We start from the raw sequence: 9,422 nt of genomic DNA, 5'->3' as shown, positions 1-9,422 counted from the left end.
ATGGTCCTGGCACAGGGAAATGATTATTGGTGATTACACAGCAAAAAGGAAGCGATCAAAGCAGGCGCCATGCAGCATTGTGGGCACTGGATCACAGCACCTCTGCACAATTTTTTTCCCCCCAACAAAGTCACCCCAGAGGCTGAATTGCATTTCTTCCTGCAAAGGATGCTAGCAGGAGCTGCTTGCAGCCACCAGGCTGGAGGAGCCCTTTGCGCCCCTTGTCCCATTTGTCCCCAGCATTCTGGGAGCTGGGTGAGGTGGAAACCAGTCCATGTTTTGCTCCCACGGCACTTCAGGCTGAGCTCTCAGTTCTCAGCAGAGGAGCTCTAGGAGTGGCAATGTTTCTGCCTACAACCCCCAGACGCTGCCTCTCACCTGGTGCTGGGGTCATGGCAAGGAAATATCCCTGTGTGCATTTACCTTGCAAGAGCAGGAATCAATAACAGAGGTGCAACCAAGCTTTTAGGTCAAGGTTTTGTTCATGACAGATGGAGAAGAATCCATTTTTCCCTTTGTTGTACAGGCTTCCTCTGCAGGCTTAGCAAAAAAACATCAACGAAGTGTTAGTGCAAACAGAGCTGGTAAGTGCTGCAATAAATGCTCATCTGGATGCTTTCTCTGAGCTGTTTTGAAACACCCCAGAATTGGTTCTGTTCGGATGCAAAAGCTGACAGAAGAGACTGATTCACCTATTCTGATAGCACCTATTTCTGTTTGTCCTGGGTGGTTCAGTGCCTTTTCCTCACCTGCGAGCAGACTTCTCCTACTCTGTTTAGATCAATTCTTCTCCCTGCTCATCCCTTCCTGTCCACGGCTGGAGGGGTTTGTACTACTGCTGGTTGTACACAGGGCTGTAGCTTGCTTTTTGCTGGGCATACTCCCCTGCAGCTGTTTTCCTAACCCAGAGCACACCTGTATTTATTTCTTAAAGCACCCAGGGACAGAAGGTGGCTCTTTGCTAAGATTAGATGTGTTCTGGGTAGATGAGGATGAGGACTGGATGGAAAAAAAGAAAATATATATATATATATTTGCAAATATATCTTCTGCTTCCTCAAATAGATTTCTTTTCCCAAGGCTTTGTGATTTTCTTTGGAGTTTTAGATGAACCAAACCTTAGTCCCAAACCACCAGCTATAGTCTGAGAGCATTTTTAGGCATGGTAACTCCCAGGCAGAAGGAGCTGCACCTTTCTGCCTTATGTTTCCCTGGAGGATTTTGTCAGAGGTTTCATAGAAACATGAAATCTATGGAAGTAACTGTGAGAAGCAACCCCTCGTGTGCTCTGCAGCAAGCCACAGGCAGGATGTCTGTATATGAGTTTTTTTGCTGGAGAACACTCTTGTTTTGACAAAGGCAAAAGGATGAAAACCAGTCCTTTGTAGATAACAGGGTGTGCACATGTGTGACTGATTAGAGTGGTGTGTGCTCACCCAACGCCGGGCACCTGCGTGTGTCTGATGTTCTAAGATGGGACACAGCTTGAAAACAAGGACTCAGAAAAGTCCTGCAGGATTTAATAGAAATCACCCGTTTCCAATTGTTTAACAACTGCCTTTAGTTAGTTTTCACCTTGAGGCAGAGATCTGTCGTGTAAAAGCACACATGGATGCACACTGGTTCCAGTCCTCCTCACTGGGCGGCTTTGTTCTGCTGCTGGATAAAGGCTTTGCTTGGTGGTGAGGGGGCAGAGCTCTGCACCCAGGAGCTCAAGATGAGGTGATTTCTGTCACATCTATTTAAGAACACTTGTGGAACTGCAACTGCCTGTGCAGTCACCTGCTGGAGAGCGAGGGCTCACAGGGGCATGCAGGGGCCCTCTAAAACCTGAGCTAAGCAGATGGATCTTTTCAGTTTCTATTTGCTATGGGAACTCCCAGTGTTGTTCTCCCCAGCGTGTGTGTACCAGAAAGTGAAAACAAGTGGGAATGGGAAATGCAAAGCAGTGGCAGAGGCTTAAAAGTGAATTCTCCAGCTCATGCTGAGCTCCCCTCAGCCCATCCTGTGCTCTGTTCCTCTGCAGCATCTCATGCTCCAGGATGGGAAAAGCACAGGTCAGGAAATGGTGAGAACAGGATTAGATTTTAATTTGCTTTCGCCATTTTTAATAATCCCTGGTGGTGTTAATAATACAGGAATTATATTCCTCTGAAGAATTAAGCTACTAAAACTCCCTTTTTAAAAAATTAATAATGCTTGTTCAGAGAGTTAAACCTCCTCCCAGGTGCTATTCCAAGAAATAGCAGTGATTTGAACTCCAGTAATTTCTGTCTGCAGAGCTGGAAAAGACTTGAGGTTTGCATAGCTCTGGTTTTTTCTTTCCAATGTGTTTTACCCTCTCACCCTTTACAATAACACTTTTCTCACTTTGAAGGAAACCTTGGGCCGTGTTTTACAATCAACCAGAAAGAAAAATGCTTGTGCAAATGTTGTGTTAAAAATGAACTGAGATTTCATGCAAAAATGACCGTTCCTTCACCAGTACAGCGAGCGGTTGGGATAATCAGGCTCATCTCATGCTTTGGTGGATGCTGGAGCTGGTGGCTTTGTGGTTCAAGGCAATAGCAGGAGAGTGAGCAGCAGCCCCACAGCAGGTGCCCATCCTCAGAGAGCTGTGGCAGAGCCCTGTGCTTGATGCAAAGTGATGTCGGCTTGGTGGCAACATTAGACCAACGACGTTGACCAGACGTGGCAATGTTGGGTCTGTGGCATTGACCAGAGGTGGTGAGGTTGGACCAGTGATGCTGATCAGGCGTGGCGAGGTTAAACCAGTGATGTTGACCAGGTTGTTGAGGTTGGATTGATGGCATTGGTCAGAGATGATGAGGTTGGACTGATAACGTTGACCAGAGGTGGCAAGTTTGGACTGTTGACTGGAGCCTGATGACACGGATGTGCGCTCAGCAGCATCCTGTGTGATGGATGTCAGAAGAGAAGAGGTGTATTGGCATATTTTGCCACCCTTTGAGGTCTCCGTGCATAGGATTTAGATATCAGGGCCATTGCAGTGTCTTGGAATCTGTCATCAGCTGGGTAGGTTGCAGTTTGGAGAGGCAAACCTCTGGGTCAGTCACTGGGTTTTTGTTTGTTTTTTTGTTGCTTGGTTGTATCTCTGTTGGTTTCCTTGCAACTAAAATCTCTGTCCTGGGGCTTAGGAAGCAGGTGTAAAGATTTAAGGCTTACACAGACAGGGTTCAGTGGTGGTGTTTTCTTTCTCTGTGAATATCATTTAAGGCTGGGCATAAGCAAACGTAACAAGATGTCCTACCCCTCTCCTAGGATTATCATCTATCAGTTGAAACAAGGCTGTTAAAAAAATGTCAGCCCTCTCTTCCAGCTGTTTCCATCTGTGTGCTGCTGTGCTGCTGAGGTACAGCTCAGGAGATCCCAAGGAGAGGAATGTGTGTTGGAGGTCACTCGCCTTGTCCCTTTTGGATAACTTTGCTATCTTTCAGCCCAAGGCATGGCTGGTGGCTTGGCAACATGACACAGGTTGTGTTGGAACAGCCAGGTGATGCTTGAGCTCCAGCAGAGCCAGGTGGTGCCCCAAAGGGACCATCACTGCTGTTGGCACTTGAGGTGTCACCGAGCACTTCACCCCTTAGCTGAAAAACATACAAAGAGCCAACAGAGAAAAGGAAAAGCAGAGGACTAGAGTTGAAGTTTTGGCTTTTGCCCAGTCTAATGGATATCCAGCTCTGGCTCAGAGACTCTGAGATTAGCAGATATTTGTTTTCCTCGGGGATTGAGGAAATCTCCAGATTGGCTTTGACCAAGGCTGGCTTTTCCCCTGTCTTGTGACAGAGGTTCATCCTGTGGACACACGTTAACGAGCAGCGGATGATAAATTAATCTCCTCCTGAGATTCCTCTTATTATTTTTTCCCTTCACACAATGGCACCAAGGCCTTCCAAAGGGAGTTTCGAGTTGGCTGTGGGCTTCCAAACGAAACCGACTCCACAAGGCAGAGTTAATCAGAGACAGCTGTTACCCGCAGCACTGACGGCCTCACCTCTTCAGCATCAGATTAAAACCCGTTAATAACCGCCAGTGAGAGAGCGGCGCTGGGATGACTTCAGGGTGGGAGAGAGCATCTCGTGGCTTTTGGGCAAGGCAGAGCAAGGATGTGAGTGCACGGGGATGGTGTTGGCTTTGGGGGTTGTTTTCCTACTGAGCGATCTGGATTTGAACAACACAACTGGCAGGCGAGGGAGCTGCTCCCTCCGCTTCAGTTCTCCGTGCTTTTTGTATCAGTCTCCCTCAGCTGGGCTGGGCAGAACAAAAGGGGGTTTATTAATTTTTGCTTTTCCCTTCGTCAGATCTTTTCTTCTTGGTTGCAAAGTCTTGCGGGTCCTGCTGCCCTGTTCCTGCACTGGCAGCCCAGCAGTTTCTTGAGCAAGCCAAGGGGAAGCAGCAGCCCCTTCCCTGCATCCAGCTGAGGTTTCCATCTCCCTCTTTGTTGTCCTCGCAGTGGCATCGCAGTGGGGGTCAAAACTTGGGCACAGCATTGAGGGACTGCAGGTATGGAAAAATCACTGCATTTCTGCCCTGGATATCTGGAGGGGGCTTTCCATGACTCGGTGTGAGCTGGGCACAGCCTGCTGAGCAGACACCTGGGCGGTGCTGATGTACCTATGCTCAGCAAGCTTCCTCTGCCCACTGAGCATGGGTGCTCATTTATTTAGCTCCAGAGATCCAGCAGCACCCATTGTATTTCTCAAGCTCCCAAGAGGCACTGGGAGGATAGGAGACTGGAGGATCGCTTTCAGTGCCACCACTGAAAATTCTGGGCCAAAACACAACCCAGCTGCCCTGAAAATGATGTTGCCAGCAAGTCACTGCATGCTCAGCTTAGTGCAGCCCCAGGTGGCTGCAGTGAAACCAGATTACTATTCCTTTCTGTTCCTTAAGGATGGGTGAATGTGTGTCCTGGGGGGAGCAGGGCCACGAGAGCTCTTGGGCTGGAGGACTGGAGGGTGCTGATGGCAACTCCTCCATCCCCTCTTCCTCTGCTAGGTGCTGAGTTGGGTTGCAGACCTGCCAGCATCCGACCTGGCATTTGCTCCCAATGGGTTTTATTCCAGTGTTTCACCTGCTATCAAAAATGATAAAATACTCCAAAGTCATTTAATCCTAGAGACCTCAGATGTGAGGTTACACAGCCTGTAGTTGCTGTATGGGCTCTGCATCATCTCTCCTGTGCAGTCAGCCGAAGTCACTGCTGTCTTACGTGACTGCAATAAAGCACAGGGTGAGAATAGTGAGAGGAGTGTGCTGAGAAGGACAGTTCTCAGCACATAAAGGCTGTGTGCTAAGCCTGGAACTTCTCCCCTCTCTCTGCTGGGAAAACTTCATTCGCAGTGGATGAATGATTTGTTTGTAGTTGATTTCAGGACCAAACTGGTCCTTGGGCTTTGCTTGTCCATTCAGCAGAGTTTTGCTGTTGTCTGGCCAGAAAATGACTCAATCTGACCATGACCAAGGGGCATGAGCATTTCTCAAGCAAGGCAGCAAGAGGAATTAATCCTTCAGCTGATAGCTGGGAGCTGATAGTTAGAACCTTATGGTGCACAGGCAGATTTGAATGAAGAGGGACCCACAGGGTGAAAATGGTAAGGAAAGGACGGGCTGTGCTGCTACAACACTCAGGATAAGGCCTTGACTAAGCTCAGTGCTCCTTTGAGAGCTGTATCTGCTCAGGCAGATCTTCAGCTGGGAGGGAGCTGGATGGAGGAGGCAATGGGAGCAGAACGGACGCGTGGGTCACCGAGGATGTGTCTCAGTTCCAGTGATCCCATCTGAAAGCACAGCAATAGGTTTATTAATCTGTGTGTTCTAGTAAGTGAATGCACTTTTGCTGTCACACAGTCCTCACGTGAAGAGGTTTTCTGGAGGTCTGCAACATGCCAGAGGCAGTTTGGGGAGCGGCAATGGGCAAAATAGGAGTGGGAGGGCTGGTCCCCACCGACAGCCTTCTGAGCCAAAGGAGCAGGGAAACGGGGACAGCATCTGTGCTGAGCAGAGAATTCTGTGGGGCCCATTGGAGGACCCCGGTGCTGGGACTCAAAGCTTAGACTGCCTTGCAGGAAATGTGCTTTGTTCAGCTGTCTGTAGCAGCAGCTTCCAGGAACCTCCACCCTTTCTCCTTCTTGCTGTAGCTTGGGGTGCATAAAACGTTTTCTCGTTAACTATAAAACACCCAAACCTCAGCAGAATTACAACCAGATGGATAAACAAACTTTCAAACAACATGAGAAGAGCCCTTCAAAGGCAGGAGTGAGGCAGAGCCCTGCCCAGCCCTCGGAGAGTCCCTGCTTGCCGGCCCCAGCATCCTGCTCCATTCCCAGCAGTGGGATGCTTTGTGCATTACCAGAACAGACTCACATTCTGCTCACTGTGGCTCTGCAGAAGCCTTTGTAAGAAACAAGGACAGCTCTCAGGTGTTTTTTTTTTTGTGTGTGTGTGTGTTTTTATCCATTGGAAAGGTGTTGGAGAACGGTGAGTGGGGAGTGCTGCATGTCCCTACCTGCAGGGGAGCTGTATCCCTGTCCGCTTTCACTGAGCGCTATCGTGGTCCCAACCCACACCCAAAGTCTCTTTTCCAAGCCCATGATATTGTTCTTTCTCTTCTTCCCCGGCCCTTTATGTCGACAGGGCCTCTGTTCCTTAAAAGAGTGAATCATCATTTCCTGCTGCTCCGATGGATGGAGGCTTTGCCATGAGAGGATGTGGGTTTCGTTCCAATCAGCAGCGTGAATTTCTGAAAAACAGCATTAAAATGAGTGGCAGCTCCACACTGAGCACAGCAGGGCTGCTCTTCTCAGGAGCATTCAGGACATCCTGAGCCTGCATCCTGCTGGCAGGGTGTAGTCCCAGCCTTGCACTATGGGTGAACACCTGCAGGCATGAAGATGCTGGAGAGGACCGGCTCCTGCTTCCCCCCACATTCTATCAATGGGGAATAGCAGTGCCTGCCCCCCAGGGCTTTGCAGCCTCTTTGTGGGAGCGAGGGAGGGAACCACTGCTTTTCTGGTTTCTTTTTTAGTTAGGCTTGTGCAACGGTGGATGGCAGCTGCATCCTTTCATAGAGGTGTGTTTTGTGCAGCAGTTATTTCAGGGAAGCAGTGAATTCATTCCCTCTGTGCTGCTCTGCCCACAGAAGCTCCTACAGAAGCCAAGTGCTGCCCTGCTGGAAAGAATTTCCATGGCACTGAAGTCAGAAGCTGGGATGTCACTGCTGAGGTTCCCAGGAAGGGGGGGAGGGAAGGGAGCACACTGAGCATAGAGCTATAGCATCATTAAGGTTGGAAAAGACCTCTGAGGTCATCAAGTCTACCTGTGAACCATCACCCATCATTTCCCCAAAGCACATGTAAAGGATCAAACATGAAGCCAATGATGGCATCACCAGTGTGGGGGAGAATGAACCTCTATCACTGAAGAGCTCCAAGTTCTCCACAGAGATCGGGCTCTGGGCATGGGGTGTACAGAAGCCACCACCAAGGACCTGTTTTGCAGGGCTGCTCTGTGCCTCAGGGGCTGTTTGGCCATTGGATCTCAGTGCAATGGGTCACACAGTCATCAGTGGTATGTCAGCTCCAGTGAACTGTTAAGAAGGAACCAAGCAAACAGAACTTGGAAGCTTTGATAGAGGAAGGTCAGCAGAGACATCCTCTCCATGGCAGGACACTGTTTTTTGAGCCTGGGCTGCTCTGCCTGGCTGGAGGTCCCTGGCTCATTGCAGTTTGCTCTGTTGAGCTGGGTGTTGGATGTGTGAGTGCTGCAGGGAGCAGCTGAGGCTCTGGGTGAACCCAGAGGAGGTTTTTGATTCAGACACAGTTGTTCACCCACGTGCAGTGCGCAGGGAGAGCATCAGATGTCTCTTATCTTTATGGAGCAGCACCTGCTCCCTCTTTGCTCTGAATGTGCGCTGTGCAGGGCATGGGAGCACAGAGCTTTTCCTAGAGAAATGAGCCAAGTCTGCACAACCTGGAGCTGTGTTGTGGGCAGGGAATTTGCTTGGGTTCACTCTCCATTCCTGGAGCTGCTGCCACACTTCTCTAAATGGGGGCATTTCAGCTCTGGATCCTGATGCCAGGAAGACAGACATGTCTGACCTGCTGATGCTCAGGGTGGGATTTACCTGTTTCATTCATTGCTCACTTTGAGACCAATTCTGCTGGCCTGGAGGTGCAGATTCCCACTTAGAACCTTTTTGCCACTCAATGTCCAGCATCTCTGAGACTTTTAGGACCTGTTCCACCATTTCAGCATCACTTCTCCACCTCGAGCAGGACGCCACGTGGCAGAGGAACAACCCATCCTGCTTTACCAAATACTGCTTCTCTACCCATGGGGTGACACCAGTGACCTCTAATCTTCCTGAAACCCTTCTCAACCTGCCAGCACGCAACGCCACTGTGAGCAAACCCTTCTTGTTACCACTGAGCACATCCAAATATTATTTCATCCCTGTCCTGCAGCCCAGCTGGCCTGGGAGCCAGCAGCAACGTGGCTGCAGGACAGCATGGAGAGCTCAGGGGCACATGGTAGGGATGCAGTCCCCATCCCATGAGCGTCACGTATTGCAGCTCCAAGCTCTGTGCTCTGCATGGCCTGCTCAGTCTCCCCCAAGTGCTGACAAAGTGTCGAGCAGAGGGACAAACTGGAACCAAATGCTGATGGTGCAGACTTCCCCTCCAAGTTGTGCAGGCCCTCCTGGGTCTGCTGGCCTTTAATTCATCTCCTCGCCCGCGTCCCAAGTTGATTTCTGTCAGAGAAGATAAATGTTGTCTCCGGAGTTGAGATAAGAGGGATGAAATCTGTCCTTTTCCAAAGGCTTTGCAGAGGGTTTGGGGGGTGCAGATGGAGCACTGGGGTTGGCTTTGCCAAGAGCTGGGAGCTGAAGGAAATGCATGCACAGCAAAGGGAATGCATGCACAGCAAAGGGATGCTGGTGGCTGGGATAAGGGGCGTGCATCCTTTTGTTTTGGGGTCGTTTGTTTATCCTGGTTCCATTGCCATCCAGCAGTGTTCCTGTGGGACTGGATATGCCCAGGTTGTGCAGGGAGACGGGTCTTGGAAACACGAGGGTCCTGCAGAGGGCTCTTCCTTTGGGGGGAGGCTGATCCTCATCCCTGTCTGATAGAAAATCACGGCTCCTCGTTTGTCTGCTGTTTCTGGAAGATGCTGTTTGAAGTCGCTGCCCTTTTATGTGTCTTTTATGTATTATGCAGGAATTTGGCTACAGGAAGTCTTACTTCTTTTGCTCTTCTGTATCAAAATCCTTTTGCAGACCAAATAATTGCTTTTCTGCAGTGAATAGACTGTGTGACCCTGCGATCACACTGACGCCCGCACACCTCTGTGCGCTGCAAAAAGGAGGGGAAAGACAAATACTCAGATCTCAGCCATTTCTT

General features: G+C 49.8%; 1 long non-coding RNA gene across 1 annotated transcript; it reads left to right on the top strand.

Moving 5' to 3' along the window:
- Positions 1–5,263: 5,263 nt before the first annotated feature.
- Positions 5,264–8,915, top strand: LOC128082275 (uncharacterized). Its single transcript, XR_008207603.1, has 2 exons — positions 5,264–6,443; positions 6,658–8,915. It is a non-coding gene; the product is annotated as an uncharacterized LOC128082275 (long non-coding RNA).
- The last annotated feature ends 507 nt before the right edge of the window (positions 8,916–9,422 follow it).

The sequence above is a fragment of the Tympanuchus pallidicinctus genome, unplaced genomic scaffold (genome assembly GCF_026119805.1).
Source record: "Tympanuchus pallidicinctus isolate F22 unplaced genomic scaffold, pur_lepc_1.0 scaffold22, whole genome shotgun sequence".
Classification (NCBI taxonomy): Eukaryota; Metazoa; Chordata; class Aves; order Galliformes; family Phasianidae; genus Tympanuchus; species Tympanuchus pallidicinctus.
This window is presented reverse-complemented; position numbering and strand designations above follow the sequence as displayed.